Source organism: Mastomys coucha, unplaced genomic scaffold, assembly GCF_008632895.1.
Source record: "Mastomys coucha isolate ucsf_1 unplaced genomic scaffold, UCSF_Mcou_1 pScaffold23, whole genome shotgun sequence".
NCBI lineage: Eukaryota > Metazoa > Chordata > Mammalia > Rodentia > Muridae > Mastomys > Mastomys coucha.
Genome location: NW_022196906.1, coordinates 114,804,637 through 114,823,245, shown reverse-complemented (window position 1 = coordinate 114,823,245; position 18,609 = coordinate 114,804,637). Strand labels below are relative to the sequence as shown.

Genomic DNA, 18,609 nt, shown 5'->3' with positions numbered 1-18,609 from the left:
GACTTCCTTACTGTGGATGCCATGCGAACAGCTGCCCCAGACCTGCCGCGGTGAGCTTCCTGTCATGATGGGCTTCCTGTCCAATTCTGGCCAGAACAAGTCCCTTCTCTCTCAAATGGCTTTTTTCTGTATAGGCTACAACAGCAGAAACAGTAACTACTGCAACTTATTCCAGTTGCTGGGGCTGGAGAGGCAGCTCCACAGGAAGAGCACTGGGTGCTGGAGGACCTGGGTTCAACTCCCAGCACCCACATGGCAGCTCACAGCTGTCTGTAACTATAGTGGCAGGGATCTGATGTCCTCTTCTGACCTCCACAGGTACCAGGTCCACGGTGCACAGACGTACATGCCTGCAAACACCCATACACATAAAGTAAGAGTAAAAAAAAAAACCTTTAAGACAACAACAAAAAGAAATTGTTACAGACACTGAGGTCTATTTTCTTCCACTTCACCTTTAGTAATCCCTTTGTTCTAGATGGAGCATCCTTTCCCAAAGGAAAAACTACAGTTCCCAGCTTCCTCTGCAGCTCCTTCTGAATGTGTTTGTAAATTCTGGCTAATGGAGTATAAGATCAGTTACCCCATGAGACTTAGAAAAGTCTCCAACATCAGCTTTTCCTTTCACCTCCCACTTTTTTTTTTTTTTTTTTTGGTCAAGTTGGGAAGAGGTTTATTTCAGCTCACAGTTCAAGGTTGCAATTCCTCACTGCAGAAGTCACAGTGGAGAGTGTTGAAGCAGCCGGTCATATTTGCATCTGTAACCAGGTATCCTGGTTGGCTTTCTGTTGCTACGAAAAAGACCAGGATCTAATGCAGCTGGGGGGCACTGGAGAGATGGCTCAGCGGTTAAGAGCAATGACTACTCACAACCATTCAGAATGAGATCTGATCCCCTCTTCTGGGGTGTCTGAAGACAACTACAGTGTACTTACATATAATAAGTAAATAAATCTTTTTTTTTTTTTAAAGCAGCTTGTGGAGGGAAGCGCTTGTTTGGCCTACATGTCCCAATCACAGTCCATCCTTGGGGGAACCCAGGGCAGGAACCTTTAGGGTCAGGCCATCTGGGTGCTGATGCTTCCACAGTCCTTATAAGCCGCTTAACTTTACCCCTTTCTGCAGAAGTGGGGAAGTCATGATACCTGCCCACAAGCAGATCCAAGTGTTCTGAGACCTGGAGCTTAAAAGCTGGGAAGAAAGTCTTCAAGACAACATAAGGTTCTGGGCTGTGGAATGCTTCCAAACAAGGAAACCCAGCCCTCAATGGTTCATTTCCCACCTTTTGATTCTTAGGATGTCTACGTGATGGCAGGGCTTCGATCATCATCTTGGATCATAAGGACAAGTTCCAGACTTGAAGACAGTGGAATGGTGACCCAGGGGAGCCTTGTCCTTGGCGGCTTTTCTAGCTGCCATACTGGACTGCATGCTTGCGAGAAAATCATCTCCCCCACCCCCACTGACCCCAGCCCCAGGGAAGGGAAAGGAAGGGAGACACTCCTCTCTTCCCCTCTGCGTGATTTAAATCATCTCCCCCCACCACTCCCAGCCCCAGGGAAGGGAAAGGAAGGGAGGCACTCCTCTCTTCCCCTCTGCGTGATTTAAATCATCTCCCCCCACCGCGCCCAGCCCCAGGGAAGGGAAAGGAAGGGAGACACTCCTCTCTGCTATAATGCTTCCTTCTACCTCAAGTGACAAGATGGGCAGCTTATTATTTTAGCTGTATAACCGTTAAAAGAAAATGCTTATTCTTACAGCCTCTTTGATTGAGACGAAGTACCTCATTAATGCTTGATCCATCTGCCAAGGGAGGAAAGGAGGGCACTGAGCCAGCTGCCTTGGAATAGCAGCCCCGAGGGCCACATGGGATGCCCTCCCGGGAAGCCTGGAGAGTAGCGAGACAGCACCTGCCTCAGTGGTGTAGCCCTGTGTGAGGGGACTGGGCACGGTGGCAGAGCCAAACACTGCCACTTCTTGGAGCTCTGCTGGGGGCTGTTTGAAAGGGCATGATGGGTGTGATACAGCTAGACTCTCAGGACTGATAGCTGGCAGCCTCAGGAAGCTAGCCTGGGCCACTTGACCCCATTTACCAGCTAAAGAGGAGAGTGTCAGAGAAAAACAGGAGAATCTGAGCGATGTGAATGCATAGGGAGTGAATGCATAGGGAGAGCACCTACGAAGGTCCTAGAACAGGAGCAAAGGTGTGTAGTCCTGGTCCAGCTGTGGCTCTGGGACAAGCTGCTCATCCAGGGCCACTGCATAGGGAGAGCACCTACAAAGGTCCAGTGCAGGAAGAACAGGAGCAAAAGTGTGCAGCCCTGGTCCAGCTGTGGCTCTGGGACAAGCTGTTCATCCAGGGTGTGGCCTTGGCTCTGACTACTGGATAGCTGCTCTCTCCTGGGCTTTCTGTTCTTAGGATCCAGGGTGGATCTTTATGTTTTAGTCCTAGAAGTGGGCTGAGCCATGCTAGGTAGGCAGACACAGGCATTCCTGTGCTGAGTCAGGCAGAGCTCAGAACCAAAGCCAGGAACACAGACAGGGAATGGAGGCTGAGATGCCAGGCCCCACCCTTTTGGTCCAGGTGAGGAGTTAGCATTTTTGATCGAGAGCAACTTCTAAGGGCCTCTTACAGCGATCTGGGTTAAGTTGCCGGGATGCAGGACTTTATGGACATGGACACAGGAGTTTTTCAGGATGGCTGCTGGGCACCCAGAGAGGGCAGGAAAACCATCTGAGATTGTTCCATTGTGAGTGCAAAGCAACTGAGATTCTTGCCATTTTCTTTCTGGTGCTGCTGTATTCTAAGTTTTCATTCCCTCACTTGCTCGATTGTCTTCTTTCTCTCTTCCTTCCTTTCTTTCTTTCCTTCTTTCTTTCTTCCTTGTTGGTATGAAGGATGCAGCATTTCTTTAGGGGTTTGGGCATCCACAGCTCCCACCCGCCCTGTCAGCACAGGCTTGCGGCTGTGTGAATGCCAGCTTTCTCTCTGCAGAACCTCACAAGGCTGGCATCCAGGAATCAAGGCCTGGAGCTCCCCCCAACAGCTTTCAGCCAGTGAGAAGTCCAACTTCTTGTCTTGGCTGGTTGAGACTCTTCACAGTTGCTCCCAAGACATCAGCGGCAGCCTCACGTGGGAACTCACAGAAATGGCAGTTATCAAGGCCCACCACTACATACTGACTGAGTCAGAAACTGGGCCCCAGCAGACGGGACGCCAAAGCCTTCCAGGCAGCTCTCCTGTGTGTGCAGATCTAGCCATGCTATGCTCTTTTCCAGAGTGTCCTTGACACTCCGGCTGCCTAGGGCTAACCTGGGCTAACCTGTTTACTAATGGACTGTGCACCATTCTGACTGTTGCTCTGTGTCTCCAATATCATCTACTCCTGCCCTGATGCACCCTAAGGTCTTTCTCTTTCTCTCCTCTGTTTCCGTCTATTACAGCCTAGTTTTGAGTGCTGTATGTGACCCATGATGGCTGGCTGGCCTTGAACTTCAGACCTTCCTGCCTCAGCCTCCTGAGTGCTGGAATTTAAGGCATGCACTGCCACATGACTCATAGCGATTGTTTTAATAACTATTTTCTCTCATATGCTTGTTCCTTGCTTCTGTAGGAGCCTAGTGGCACAGGGGCTCCCAAACACATCTAAGGTTTCTTGTCTTATGACGGTACAGTCAGGGTATGGCTGACCAGTGACTGCATATCACTGAACCTAAGGTAATCGAGAACCTGAAATCTTTAGACCAGTGGTTCTCGACCTGTGACGCCCCTTGGGGATGCTGAATGACCTTTTCACAGAGGTCCAATACCATCAGATATCCTGCATATCAGATATTTACATTATAGTTCAAAACAGTAGGGAATTGCAGTTATGAAGTGGCAATAAGATCATTTTATGGTATTAAAGAGTTGCAGCATTAGGAAGTGACTGATTTAGACTCAAGGCCTAAGAGCTGGAAGATGTGCGTGTGTGGTGTTCAAAATTCATTCTCCCCAACTCAGCCATTAGTGGGGCCTGAATGGCCCCCCAAGCCATAGCTTCAAATAAGGCTCTGCCTTTCAACTCTTTCCCGTGAGAAAGCAGTGAAGGTTGTATTGTGGAGAATGCACGAGTATTTCTGCTGGTACCATACACAGAGTTGGTACAGTCTAGAGATGGAGTATTTGCATATCTATGAATATTCATATTTATCTACAGTCACACACGTACATAATTGCTTATTTACATGCAAATATGTGGAGATCTGCATTAGATAGAAAGGAATAAATAAGTAAGTTAGCTGATTGTAGTAGAGTTGAAGCCAACAAGACTGCAAGTATCTGACCCACTACCTGGACAAAGTACACACTCAATAAAAACAAACATAAATGCCCAGGGCGCTTCAGAAGGGTGATTCTTAAAGCATGTCTAGGATAGCCCCAAGCAAAGGGGCAGCCAGGAAGAACTCTGAGGATCAAGATGTCCCACACACATGGGTTTGAGGGAGAATCTGGAGCTGGCTATGTCCGAGCTCTCGCCTCCAAAAGCCTCCTCTGTGGGCGTCCTGTGGGCTCTGCCACAGAGGTAAGGATGTGAGAGGCACCAGCTGGCCCGGACCTGTGGTGACTGGAGCTGGCTATGTCCGAGCTCTCTCGCCTCCAAAAGCCTCCTCTGCGGGCGGGTGTCCTGCGGGCTCTGCCACAGAGGTAAGGATGTGAGAGGCACCAGCTGGCCTGGACCTGTGGTGACTGGCCCCACTTTTCCTCTTTATCAGTAAAGCATCCCTCCACTGAGGAAGGGACTGAAGCCATTGCTCCGTGGCAGATGTCTTCTGAGACAGCAGGCTGCTTGCTTACTCTTCTCCATACAGTGTGACAAGAAGCAAGCTGAGGGCGTGCTGTGGCTCACACAGCTTGTCAGCCTGATGGGGTGGAGAACCACCTTGGACAAACCTCTCTGAACTCCAGTTTCTAGATTACTTAATTGAGGTGGTACTACCCGCCCTAAATGTGGGTGGTGCTTGGATCCCTGACTCGTGTGTGTGTGTGTGTGTGTGTGTGTGTGTGTGTGTGTGTGTCTGCTTCCTGTCAGGGAACACAATGTAACCACAAACTACTCCCAATTGTGATGGACTGTGCCTCAAATCAGGAGCCAAAATCACTCTGTTCTTGAGTCGTTCTTGTCAAGATTTAGTCACAATGGCGGCAAAGTAACTAAGACAAGGAAGGAGGGGTCTCTCCGCAAGTGTGAGCGTCCTTATGGGGACAGCAGGAGCGGCTGACAGCCATGGTGGCCACTGCTCACTCGAGGCCACTTGCCCACATCTGGATGAGTTTGGAAGCAAAGGGGAGCCAAGATTCCCCCCAATGGCTGCAAATTTCAGGTTTGGGTCCCCAGCGAGCATCTCTCCCGAGCATGGAGAAGGGACAGAAGGACCAAGCCTTGGCCTACTGCCTGCTACTACAGAAAACGCTGAGGGACCTGGAGGAAGTAAGGAGGGGTGCCTGTTGATGCCGCCCCCGCCCCCTGCATGGCCACGGCTGTAACTTACAGCCCGGACAGCCAGACTTCTGCATGCCGGCAGGGTGCCGGGAAGTAATTCTCAGCAGAGGCTCCTCCTCACTGCAGTTTCCTGTGGGCGGTTATTTTGGGAACTGGATGTTTGGATGGAGGAGGGGCAGCCAAGGGCCTGGAAGCAAAAGAGCGTGAGGCTAAACGGGCCTCCGCGCCCTGACGTAGGGGTAGCCTCCACCCTCCACACGCACACAAAAGCATCACATGGTCCCCAGTTGTGTGGCTTGGAAGTCCTCTGCCTGTGCACTATGCCTCCAGAGTCAGGAACCAGACGCTGGAAGGCAGCCTTTTGATTTTTTCCCCGCTATGGGAGTAACGGAGGGGAAGGAGGGGTCTACACACTCACAGGATCCAAGTAGACTTCTCCCAGTTTTTCTGACACATTGGAAACCGCACAGTGCAGAGAAAATTCGTCTCACATGCTCCGGCCTGCTTTCCCGGAACGCATCCAGAGCCGGCTGTGTCAACATTGCTCAGCCAGCCAGCCTCAAAGGGATGGCCTCTGTCAAGGAAAAACTCAACCCAGACTCTGGCGTGGGGAGCTTTGTGCATCCTTCAAATGGAGAGTGGGCCTCTGAGTGGACCAGGCACTTCCCCCACCACAGTTGTCCCCCACACCTCTAAACGCCACCACTGTATCGCTGGGGTTCCCCATCCCAGATGGCGCTGAGCTGTGTGTTCAGCTGCTGGGCTTGCCCTGAAGCCACAGGGAGGAACTGGAGTGGGAGGCAAGAGGATGGAGGATGGAGGAAGCCCGGGTGGAGGACGTTCCTGGTGGATAGAGGCAGCTAGGTACTACACTGGATGCCAGTTTGGATGGAAAGGATAGCGTTAATTTAGAGCCTCAGATGTGAGGCCCCAGTGTTTGAGATCTGGACTCCAGTCCTCCAGTGTTCAAGACCCAGATATAATACACACACACACACACACACATTCCACCAAGAGTCCAGAGACCTGTACACAACTCCCACCCTGTTGTTTGAGATGCAGATGTAACCAGCCCCCTCTCAGAGACCTAGCAGTAAACCTCACCCCAGCCTAGCCCTAAGGAATTCAAATGCAAACTCCCCACTTACATCCTTGTTTAAGACCCGGTGTAAATTCCCAGTGTGAGATCAGACGGGAACACCTCGTGTTTCAGGGAAGCCGGAGCTTCCTCTGCGGACAATAAGAGAGAAGAGGGCTAGAAGCAGCCTAGGTGCTGGGACCACAGCTCACTGAATGGGACTCCTTGCCACCTGCTGGTCCTTAGAGCCTTTCTTCCTGTGGCTTGGCTTCTCCAGCCAGTTTGAAGGTTAATTCTCTTCTTCCTTGGTTCTCACAGCTGCCTGTATGGTCAGGAATGTTTCTGGTTTGGGACTTCAGTGACAAAGCCCACCAGGCACTAGGAATAGCAAGGAAGCTCCCTTGTTTCCCTACCATAGAGTAAGTTCCACTGAGCAACATTGCCCAGTTCCGATGAGGACTACAGTCGTTCTAGGGTTAATTTAGGATCTTGAGATCTAGCCACATTCCAGATCCTATTGACTTTGTAGAGTGTCTTGTCCCTCCTGGTTCTCCCCTCAGTCTTGGGCTCTCAGGAGCAGGCAGTGAGCCAGTCAGCAGGGTTGTGGAGAGCAGCGAGAGCAGCCTCCGCCTTCAGCATCTGTGCAGTGGTGGCTGGGATCTAGTCTAGAAAAGCTCACTGGGAATCAGCTTGGCCGCAGACGCCTTGAGTCTCCTCTGCGTGACCTCGCCCTGTTCGCGACTGTCTCCCCGAGTTACTTCACGGACTTGCAGCTGTGTGCAGGCTCTCTCTACGTGCAGCAACCCTCCCTACCACTCCACTGCTGAGAAAGTCTGTTCCCCACCGCTGCACTGGCTTCACATACTCTTCTGGATCCGGTCTGGCACGAGGGTGAGAGACTTACCTCCGAAGTGAAAAGATTTTTCTCTTCCCTCATCTCTCTCTAAGGTCAGGAGAAACCATCCTACCTCTCATTCACCCTCTGAGGACCATCCATAAAGCCCCAGCCTCTCCCATGTATGCTTGAGATTCTGGTCAAACCCTGACATCCGTGTGACATGTAGTGGGTCCTCCCCCACCCCCCAGACTCCATTTCTTCAGTAATGGAGGAAGAGTCTTTATAGATTAAATACAATCCAGCAATGATTCAAAGCCCCATGTTGGCTTTGGGTTCTGATCTCATGAATTAGAGCCGTGAACAAGCTCTGAAATTGACCAATTCAAATTTTACCTGTCCCTTCCCCTTCTATCCTGTCAAAGACATGCTAATTTGATCTATAATGTGGCCAAAGGGCAGATATGAGAAGGGAGGAGAAGCCAGAGGCATGAAAAATCCCCAAACTGGATCATCCACTCCCTGGATAATGGGTCTTGCCTGAGTAGAATGCTCAATGAAGACCCCCCTCTCTCCTTCTCCCTCTCTCTCTTTCTCTCGCCCTCTCCCTTTCTCTTTCCCTCTTCCTGCCCTCCCTCCCCCTCTCTCTTTCTGTCCCAGCAAGCCCTTGCCCCGTTCTGCAGAAGCTGTAATCTCCGTGCCCTAATGCATTAAACTGTTGAGTTCCTTAGACAAATCACTGCAATCCTGCTCCATTCACAAGCAGGTGATGTCATTCGAAATCAAGGAAGAGGTTAGTCTTTATTTGCAAAGAGCAGGAGATTTCAAACACCTTACCAAAAATGCCAGTCCCAGGGCCCAGAAACTATAGGTTTTCTGTGGCTCGTGTGACTAAAACAAATTATTGCCTTCACAGTTATAAGTATCATTGTTTGAATGAATACCCTTTAAATCATAATTGTGTCCAACTGGTAAGTATTGACAAATTACCTCCCCGTTTTTGTCACTGTGACCAAATGCCTGATCTCAAGAAGGAGGGCTTCTCTCATCCCTTTGCCTTCCTCGCCGAAGTTTCTCTCCCTCCCTTCCTCATTTCTCTTTCTTTCAAAGAAAACTGAGAAAAATGGAACAAAATTTTAAATAGTGGTGAATAATGATAATTTATGACAATTTTTTTGATGTTTTGCCTTTTTCTTTCTTTTTTTTTTTTGTTTTTTGTTTTTGTTTTTTTGTTTTGTTTGGTTTGTTTTGTTTTTGGAGACAGGGTTTCTCTGTGTAGCCCTGGCTGTCCTGGAACTCACTCTGTAGACCAGGCTGGCCTCAAACTCAGAAATCCACCTGCCTCTGACTCCCAAGTGCTGAGATTAAAGGCATGCGCCTCCACTGCCCGGCTCTATGATGAGCTTTTTAAAAAATCATCGAATTATTGAGAATTAAGCCTACGGCAGGACATGGAAGAACATTCAAGTGTGCTTTGCAGTCGGCTGCACTGCCAGGAATCTTATTCAAATTTGGGGCTTTGGAGCTCTGGAGATGGGGAGGTGATGCAGTCGCACAAGGCAAGTGTGAGGTTTCCCCATCCAATCCCTAGAACCCATTTTAAAAAATAAATCTGGGCATGTCAGTGTGGGCTTGTAGTCACAGAGCTGGGAGAGCAGAGATAGCTGTCTGTCCCTGCAGCGGTCAGCAGCCAAACCGGCTCACAAGCTCCATGCCAAGAGAGACCCTGTCTCCAAAGAATAAGGTAGATTGAATATAAGGAATGTGACACTCAAGATTGTCCTCTGGTTTCCATGAACAGAGAGGGAGAGGAAGAGGGAGGGAGGCTCAATGCCAACATAATTCCACTAAGAGCCATGAGCAGTTTGCTGGTTTGGTAGAGTTGCTGCTGAGATGCCAATGACAAGCATAGGCAGCCAAGTCCTGGTTTTACCCAGTACTTTAACTCCCGAACAAGAACATCAAGAAATTGAAAAGCTCATGGAGAAGGCAATGGGTAAATGTCCTGGCCGTCTCCTGGGTCTCCACAGACCCTCCCCTCCCCCACGCCAGAGAGCTGAAAGAGCATGTGTGTTACCAGAGCAAAGGGCATCTTTTGGGGCAAGTGCTCAACAAATCTCTCATTCCAAGAACACTTTTATGAATTTCAAGGGAATTGGTAAAGCCAGCACTGGGCTTGAAGCAGGGGATTGACGTGCCGGATTTCCATAGAAAGTTCTCTCTGGCTGTTTTGTGTAGAAAATGAGCAACTGGGAGAGCAGGCAGGTGTCTGGGTTACCCAAGGGCTGGGGGTGTCTGAATGGGTAAAGTCTAGAAAGCTGGAGCGGAGCTCTGTATCTGGCCTCAGCTGTTGGCAGCTAGCTCCATGTTCAGGCCCACAGCTCTCCAGCATCAGGAGACATGGCAGCCGAGGGCTCTGCCATCCCCATGCTCTGACACACATCCAGGGCTGTACATGGAGACCGTGTTCCTGCTGCAACCACCAAGGTCGCAGCAACACAAGGCAAGAGTGCTCTCCGAGGGGCTGGAGAGCTGGCTCAGCGGTTAAGACCACCGACTGCTCTTCCCGAGGTCCTGAGTTCAATTCCCAGCAGCCACATGGTGGCTCACAACCATCTGTAATGGGGATCCGCTGCCCTCCTCTGGTGTGTCCGAAGACAGCAACAGTGCACTCACATACATGAAATAAATAAATCTTTTTTTTTCTTTTTTTTTTTTTTCCAAGTCAGGGTTTCTCTGTGTAGCCCTGACTGTTCTGGAACTCACTCTGTAGACCAGGCTAGCCCAGAACTCAGAAATCCAACTGCCTCTGCCTCCCAAGTGCTGGGATTAAAGGCGTGTGCCACCACTGCCCGGCTTGAAATAAATAAATCTTTAAAAAAAAAAAAAAGGAATGTTCTCCCAGGTCTTGTTATGATCTTGACCCAGAAGCTCCATGGTGACTCGTAGACCCTTCCTCACAGTCCACAACAGCGTGGGCCCTTCTTCCCTTCCCTAGGGGCCCGACTGCAACTACTAACAACTCTCCAGGCTTCCTCGCTCCCCACATTTTCTCTCATGGGTGCTGCTCATACTAGAAATCAAGGCATGTCTAGCCACACCTGGTCTCTATCCCCTTAGGAACCTGGCCTGTCACAAAGGACAATGTCAAAAACATTCTCAAGGCAGAGTTGATAAAGGATGAGGGTCTCTGGCGAGAGGACAAACACTTAAAGTGCTAGGGAACTTCCGGTGAGCAGATGTGGTGTGGAGGAGCCTCTGTGTGGTTTTGTGTGCTGTGTGTGTTGTGTTTCATGAAAAGAGCCAGGATGTGTTTTGTAGAGGTAGGAGGGGTGCCTCAGCCGGCCCATACTGAGGCATCTCCTCCCCCTGAGGTATCATCTATGTGGGTAGAGTATATAATAGAGTTTATTTAGGGCATGGGAAGAGGAGTTGAGAGACAGAGAGAGAAGAGAAAGAAGAGAGGGAGAAAGAGAGAGGCTGGCTAGGAACAAGTGGGGAGAAAGGGGAAAGGGGAGGTTAGGGAGAGAAGAGAGAGAGGAGAGAGAGAGAGAGAGAGAGAGAGAGAGAGAGAGAGCGCAAACAGCCCCATTTATAGCAAGCTAGGCCTACCTGGCTATTGCCAGGTTGGGCCCGACTGCATTGTGGTCTAACAACTAGAAGAGTTGACAACAGTGTGTGTTTGCACATAGGTGTGTGTAGGGCAACCTAGGCTATTTTTATTTAGGTGCTGCTCACCTTGGTCTTTCAGGTAAGGTACTCTACTGGCTTGGAAATTGGCCCATGAGTTTGAGAGAGGCACTTGTCTCAGCCTCCCAGTCATGGGTTACAAGCCTGTTATGAGCCTTAAAACATTTTTAAGATGTGGGTTCTAAGGCTCAAACTCAGATCCTCTTGTTTCAGAGATAACACTTTTCTGAGTGCTTTATCTCCCAAGCCCCGGACTTGAGGTTTTTTTTTTTTTTTTTGTCTCCATGATTGCTTTGACAATGAGAGAAGGTTGGATGCCAACCACTCTTCATCTCTCCTTACAGTTCCTTACTTCTAAAATGCGCAGAATGATCCATGCTCCTGGCTTCCGGCTTCTGACTTCCGACCACTCCCTCTGATGAACTGCAATGGGCAGGATCCATGCACTTGTTCTCGACAAGCCTCCCATGCATCCTTCCTGCTTTGCTCTTGTTCCATCTTCAGCTGGAATTGTGTAATCCTGCACCTTCTTGAAAGACTTCTCTTGTGCGTCCACACAGGGCTTGGAGTCTTTAGTCGGGCATGCCAGCTTCGTGTCAAGGACCTCCAGTCTAAGTGGTGCTTACTTACTGTGACGGAAGCCCCCACCCCCATGTGATGGCATCTGGATCAGGGGCCTTAAGGGAGTAAGAAGGTTCTGACTGCCGTGACGGTGGGCACCTGTGATGGTCTTAGTGGCCTTACAGGCAGAGGAAGAGATCACACCCTCTTTCCATTACTTACACGGAGTAAAACTGTAAACGCAGCAAGGAACCTGACTTACTTAGGGTTTTCATTACTGGAATAAAACAGTACAACCAGAGCAACTTGGGAAGGGAGGGTTTATTTCGTGTTACAGCTTGTAGTTCATCATTTGTGGAAGTCACAGCAGTAACTCACAGCAGAACCCTGGAGGAGGGGCTGAAGCAGAGGCCTCAGAGGAGTGCTGCTCACTGGCTTGTTCCTCTGGCTTGTTCCCCTGGCTTGTTCCCCTGGCTTGTGCCCCTGGCTTGTTCAGCCTGCTTTCTAGTAGAACCTAGGACCATCTGCCCAGAGGTGGCACTACCTACCATGAGCTGTGCCCTCCACCACAACCATCAATTAAGAAACTGCCCCACAGTCTTGACCCCAGGCCTCTAAAAAAGGTAATTTGTCAGTTGAGGTTCCATCTTTCAGAGTGACTCTAGCTTCTGTGTTAGTACTGAACTCTCCTGGATGAGGTGGCTGTTTATCAGCCAGGAAGACAACACCCGTCTGAACTGAACTCACTGGCCCCTTCTCTGTCTGCTGGCTCTGAAACCATGAGAAATGAATGTCTACTCTTTAAGCCATACAGCCTCTGGGAACCTGCTGGGGAGGGCCACACTGACTGAGCCACCACCATGTCCCCTCCCTGCCAGTGGCAGCTCTCCCTACCCATCTTCTGCCCGTGTGGTTGTCATCTCTGTCCTCACAACACCCTGATACCTCAAACTTCACCAAGCAGACGTGTCATTTTTCCAGGGTGAGAGTCTGGTTCAGGCTGTTGCACCCATAGAGACCTCTGGCAGATATATGGGGAATAGAGGCTTCTCTGTCTCTTCTGAGTTGGGTGTCAGACACCATTTCTCATGCGGTTACACCCTCTTCTTTTTAGAGAGAGACAGAGCCCAAGGTGATAGATAGATAGATGGTTGAGTGGAGCTCACTTTTTGTGGATTGTGGTGATGGAAGCATAAATCCAGAGTGGCCTCAGAGTCTCTTGTGTTGCTGTTAACTGCAGTCTAGAAGGCTATTCACAAGACCACATCCAAAGTGGCCAAGCTGGGCATTAGAAAGGAAGCGTTTCCCAGGAAGGCATCCTTCACACCGGAGGTTGGCTCCTGCATGCACTCCCAGGTCTCCTTGTCCCCCACAGGGTTTCCCAGAGGTTGTCAGTCAGGGAAGGCAGGGGCTGAGGTTACGCAACCACTGGAAGGTCAAGTCCAGCTAGTCGGGCTGAAGTCAGCTACACAGGATTCGGTGGCCCCTGGGACTGCGGAGGAAGTTAAACACTTAGACCTGCAGGATGAAGCCACTTAGAGAGTGCTCCTAATATGTCAGTTAAGCCTTCCAGTCTCTGCTGCATGGCAGCCACAGTGACTCTGTGCTTGACCTTTAACCCCATGGCTGGAGGGAATCAAACATGCATCTGCCTGGAGAAAAATGAGCAGCCAGAAGACCTGTCATTTCCGAGGAAAGCATAAATGACCAAAATTGGCTCAAAATGTAGAAAAAAAATATCTTTCCAAACCCCGACTCTGAAGTGTTTCCCAAGACTTACCAGAAAGAAAACCAACAGACAAGGAAACCAACAAACCCAAGAATATGGTAGAGTCCCATTCTTCCTTAAATTTAAGGAATGATCATTCCCGCTAGATCAATTATTTCAGAATAAATACATGAAAATTTCCAAACCATTTCACAAAGCAAGCTTAACCCTGATACAGAACTGTGACAATTACCATCCAAAACCAATAGTTAGCAAAAGAAGCTAATCTTAGGGCTGTGACATGGCTCTGCAAGGAGCTTGCCACCAAGTCTGACAACCTGGGTTCTGTACCCTGGACCCACACAGTGGAAGGAGAAAGCTGACTCCCTAACATTGTCCTCTGACCTGCACTGGAGCCCCATGGCACAACCCCAGTTGTCCCCTACTAAATAATTAAACAAACAAATGAGATTTAAAAATTAGAAATAAGTCAATCTCATCTCTGAATATAGACACAAAAGGTTACAAGTCAAAAGCACCTTACAAATATGCATGGTAGGAGTAGAGCCAAGGGTTCTAGAAGGCATAGATGGTGTCTGTGAACCAGGGAGCTGTAATAGAATCCCCCCAAGGGGACAGCCCCAAGCATGAAGACGCTTCGTCTATTTCAATGTTGTACCAAGAACAGAAAGATGCTATTTGTTCAAGGTGGTTGCTCTCATGTTTGGCTCTCAGATTTCTGAGATCTGCAGTGTGGCTTCTGCTAGGGTCTTAAATCCTCTGCCTTCAGACTGTGTTTAGCCATTGTCTATGGCAGAAGACAGGGATTTGGAAAGAGGTTGGCTGGATGGTGTGTGTGCGCACACATGTGTTCATGCATGCGTGTTCATGTGTGCATGTGTGTGCGTGTGTGTGTGTGTGTGCGTGTGTGTGCGGGTGTATGTGTGTGTGCATGTGTGTGTGTTCATGCGTGCGTGTTCATGTGTGCGTGTGTGTGCATATGTGTGTGCGTGCGTGTGTGTGTGTGCGTGTGGGTGTGTGTGTGTGTGAGATGGGAACCTGTGGAGGCCAGAGGAGGACCTAGGGTGCTTGTCTCTACTGCTCTTCACCTCTCTCCTTGAGAGAGTATATCTAACTAAACTTGAAGTTTTACCATTTTGTCCATGTTGGCTGGGGAACACCCAAGACCTGTCTGTCTTTGCCCTAATTCAGGTATGGTAGACACACAGCCAGGCCCAGCTTTTAAAAGGTCTTGGAGTAATTATTTTTGCCCCTGCCCCCACCCCATACTCCTCCCTCTTTCTTCATCTCTCCTTCCTTTCCTGCACTAATCTTTCTCTCCCTCCCTCCCCCTTCCCTACCTCCCTCCCCTTCCCTCCCTCCCTCTTCCTGTCTCCCTCCCTCCTCTTTTCCTCCCCCCTCTCTATCCCTCCCTCTCTCCCCTTTCCTCCTCCCTCCTCCCTTTCTTCCCCCTCCCTTTCTCCTTCCCCCTTCCCTTTCTCCTCCCTCCTTCCCTCTCCCCCTCCCACTCCCTCTTTCCCCCTTCCCTCCCTCCCTCGCCCTATCTTCCTCCTTCCCTCTCTCCCTCCCTCTTTCCTTCCTCCCCTCCCTCCCTTTTCAGACTTTTCAGAGCTGTGCCCCTCCAGGCTCAGCTCCTCCAGGCAGTCCCAGCAAGGCTGTCTCTCCTGTTCCAGTGATCCTTGTCCCTCCAAGAGCCGCACAGGCCCAGTGAGAGCAGTGGGTCCCTGTGGCCCATTCCTGATCTCCAGACTTCTCATGGCTCCCAGCCTTCATCTCCTCCTGAGTTTCCTCATTCAGTTCTATTTCATACCATCTATTCAGTGTTCCATCTTCCTGCTGGGACTGTAACTGATTCTTTTTAGCACATGAATAATATTTATTATAAATCCCTAAGCATGATCAAGTTCAATAGTGTAATTAATATATCTTATAAAGTCGTGAAAAGGGGACAGACTCCTGAATTTTTCTGATAGTATTTTTAGGTCAATAAGGAAAATTAAAACTAGAATCACTCTAGAAATTAGCAATGATAAATTATGACACTTGAAGCTTAATGAAAAATGGTCAAAGCTTATTTCCTGGGAAAAATGTGAATGTGTGTTAGATATTAACATGGAAATACTTTTAAACGTAGTGTGGGAGTTACGAGAAAACATCAAGAGTAAAACAGAACTCATGGATATAATAAAAATTAACACAGAGATTAATGGATTATGGGAAAAAGAGGAAATGGTTTTAAAAATTGGCACAATCCATTCACATTAAACAGAAAGCCAGGTGTACTGGCGCATGTCTGTAATCTCGGCACTCAGGAGGAAAAGCCAGGTGAATTGCTGCAAGATTAAGTCCAGCCTGGTCTATATAGAGAGTTTCCAGCCAGAAAATTGTATTCTTGAGGGGGAAAAAAAAAGGCTAAAAACCAAACCAAGAAGAAAGAGGAGATGGAGGAGGAGGAAGGGGGGAAATGAAGAGGCAGGAGGAAGAGGAAGAGCAGAGGGAGAAAAAGACAAAGACAAAGGAATTAAAAAATAAGGAAAGACAGGAGAATTAATGAGAGATTCTAGAGCATTAAAAGTCATTTCATGGACTCCTTGATACTCTTAGATGCATGTTAAATTGAAACCTGGATAACATCATTATCTTAGGAAGACACAGGGATTACCAAAATTCCCCCTCTAAAAGATAAGAATTCTTAACAGACAAATAATCAAAAAAAGACTTAGCTGGAAATGACCCAGATGCTTCCCAGGTAGATTGTTCAGATATTCAAGGACCGGAGGATTCCAGCATTAAACTGTCTCAGAGCTTAGTGAGATAAGGTGCTTTGCACAGGATGCAGAAAACATCACCAATAGGTAAGTCAAGAGTGTCCGGATGCTAAGCAAACTCAATTAGGGAGAGTGTGTGCCAACTAGGCACAAATGGACGATTAGAAGTAGATAATATGGAAGAAAAGGTTTCTCTCAAAACCCTCACCACAATGGGGTCGAGGTGGGGTGAGAAATGTCTCCCATCACAGGGTCCAAGTGGTTCAGCCTGAACCCCTTCCACATAGTATGACTACAGTGGACCTTGTCCTGCCCCTCACCGTCCTGGTTTCCTGGCAGGGTGAGAAGGGGCTTCCTCCCTTCAAGACAAGCAGAGTCTTGATTTTGACAGTGGTAGTAAAGATTGGGATCAAAATACAAAGTCTGCCTGGTGTTCTCTAAAACAGGCTGAAGGAGACCCTACAGTTACTGTTAAATTGACACTTTCTCTCTGTGTGTTTGTGTGTGTGTGTGTGTGTGTATGTGTGGTTTGTGTGTATGTGTGGTGTGTGTGTATGTGTATGTGTACGTGTGTGTATGTGTGTGTATGTGTGTACGTGTGTGTATGTGTGTGTATGTGTGTGTATGTGTGTGTGTGGTGTGTGTGTATGTGTGGTGTGTGTGTATGTGTATGTGGTGTGTGTTTATGTGTGTGTGTATGTGTGGTGTGTGTGTATGTGTGTGTATGTGTGTGTATGTGGTGTGTGTATGTGTGGTGTATGTGTGTGTATGTGATGTGTGTGTGTATGTGTATGTGTGTGGTGTGTGTATGTGTGTGTGTACGTGTGTGTATGTGTGTGTGTATGTGTGGTGTGTGTGTATGTGGTGTGTGTGTGTATGTGTGTGGTGTATGTGTATGTGGTGTGTGTGTGTATGTGTGTGGTGTGTGTGTATATGTGTGTGGTGTATGTGTGTATGTGGTGTGTGTGTGTGTATGTGTGTAGTGTGTGTGTGTATATGTGTGTGTGTGTATATGTGTGTATGTGTGTGTGTGTGTGTGTGCTGCTGCTGTTGCCTTTACCCCTGCATGGCATCTTCAGCCACGACTCATGGTTCACAGTGGCCCCTCGCTGCTGTAGCACTGGACAAGTGAGCAACTGCAGTCCAGTATGTCTTTACTTCTTTATGGATTAGCCCTGGCGCCTTGTATGGAGTTAGTGTTGGCTTTATTTAAACAGTTCTATAGATGAATAATTTACATACCATAAAATTCACCTATTTAAAGTACACACTTCAGTTTTTACACTCACAGAGTTGTGTCCATCACCATAATCTAATTTTGGAAGCACTTTTATCATCTCAAAAGAAAAGCAAGGGCTGAGGGATGGAGCCTCCCTCCGTAGAGTGCTTACTGCTCTGGGAGGGCCAGAGTTCAGCTCAGCTCAGAGCACCAGCGGCACAGCTCATGGTAGCTTCAGCCCCTGCTTTTCTTCTGTGTTAGAGGTAGACTGCTTGTCATTCATCAGTTCATGGGCACCTGTACTGTCTGTCATGAATAGTTATTGAGATAATCTCTTGGGCACTATGTAAAAGCATCACCTACCCAGGAAGAGCTGAAAGGCCTATCACAGCGAGGTAGAGAACAGGCAGGACTTCCAGGAAGAGACAAAAGTCAGGTGCTAGGGATTCGTTACCTAGACGGAGGAAATTGGACATATGAAACTGAGGAGGGTAACCAGCCACATGGCAGACACAGAATAGTTATTTGAGTTATCAGTTAGTTGGGGAACAAGCCTAGCTTAAGGCCTAAGCATGGATGAATGAGTGAATGAATGAATGAATGAATGAAAAGCCTCTGCGTCATTATTCAGGACCTGGGACTGACCTAGAAAAGCCCAAACCTTGACAGATAATGCTATGAGTTCTGCTGTTTGACTTTATTTTTTTTCCCTGGGGACTCACTTTTCATTGTCTTGTGTGTATACCCAAGAGCGGAACTTCCTCACAGAGGGTAACATTGTACTTCACCTTGTAAGGCAAAGAGGGGTTGAGTTATCCAGCAGTTTTAACATTGTTCCTTCCCACTGGCACTGGAAGCTGTTTCTACTTCTGAGAAGTCCTTGCGCACAGCTGTCCTCACTTGGTTTCTTCCGCTTTGCAGATGCCCCAGTGCATTTTCATTTCTTGGGCTAACACCTTCCCGTGTCCTTTTGTTACAGCAGTATCTATCAAGATCATTTGTCTGTTGCTGTGGCTACTGTGTTCTTCTGATTTTTGTCTTTGTTTTGAGACATGCTCTCATTATGTAGCCCTGGCTGGTCTCAAACTTACTACGTAGTCTAGGTTGGCCACAAATCCCCCTTAATTCTTACCTTAGTCTCCCAAGTGCTGAGATTGCTGGCCTGAGTAAAGGCTCCCAGCTTCCTTGACCATTTTTAAGTTGGCTTGTCTTTTATTATAAAATCATAAGAACTCTTTTTACATGA

General features: G+C 48.5%; 1 long non-coding RNA gene across 1 annotated transcript; it reads left to right on the top strand.

Annotated features, from left to right (window-relative positions):
* Positions 1 to 6,932: 6,932 nt before the first annotated feature.
* LOC116073372 lies at positions 6,933 to 11,949 on the top strand. Its single transcript, XR_004111777.1, has 2 exons — positions 6,933 to 7,452; positions 11,431 to 11,949. It is a non-coding gene; the product is annotated as an uncharacterized LOC116073372 (long non-coding RNA).
* The last annotated feature ends 6,660 nt before the right edge of the window (positions 11,950 to 18,609 follow it).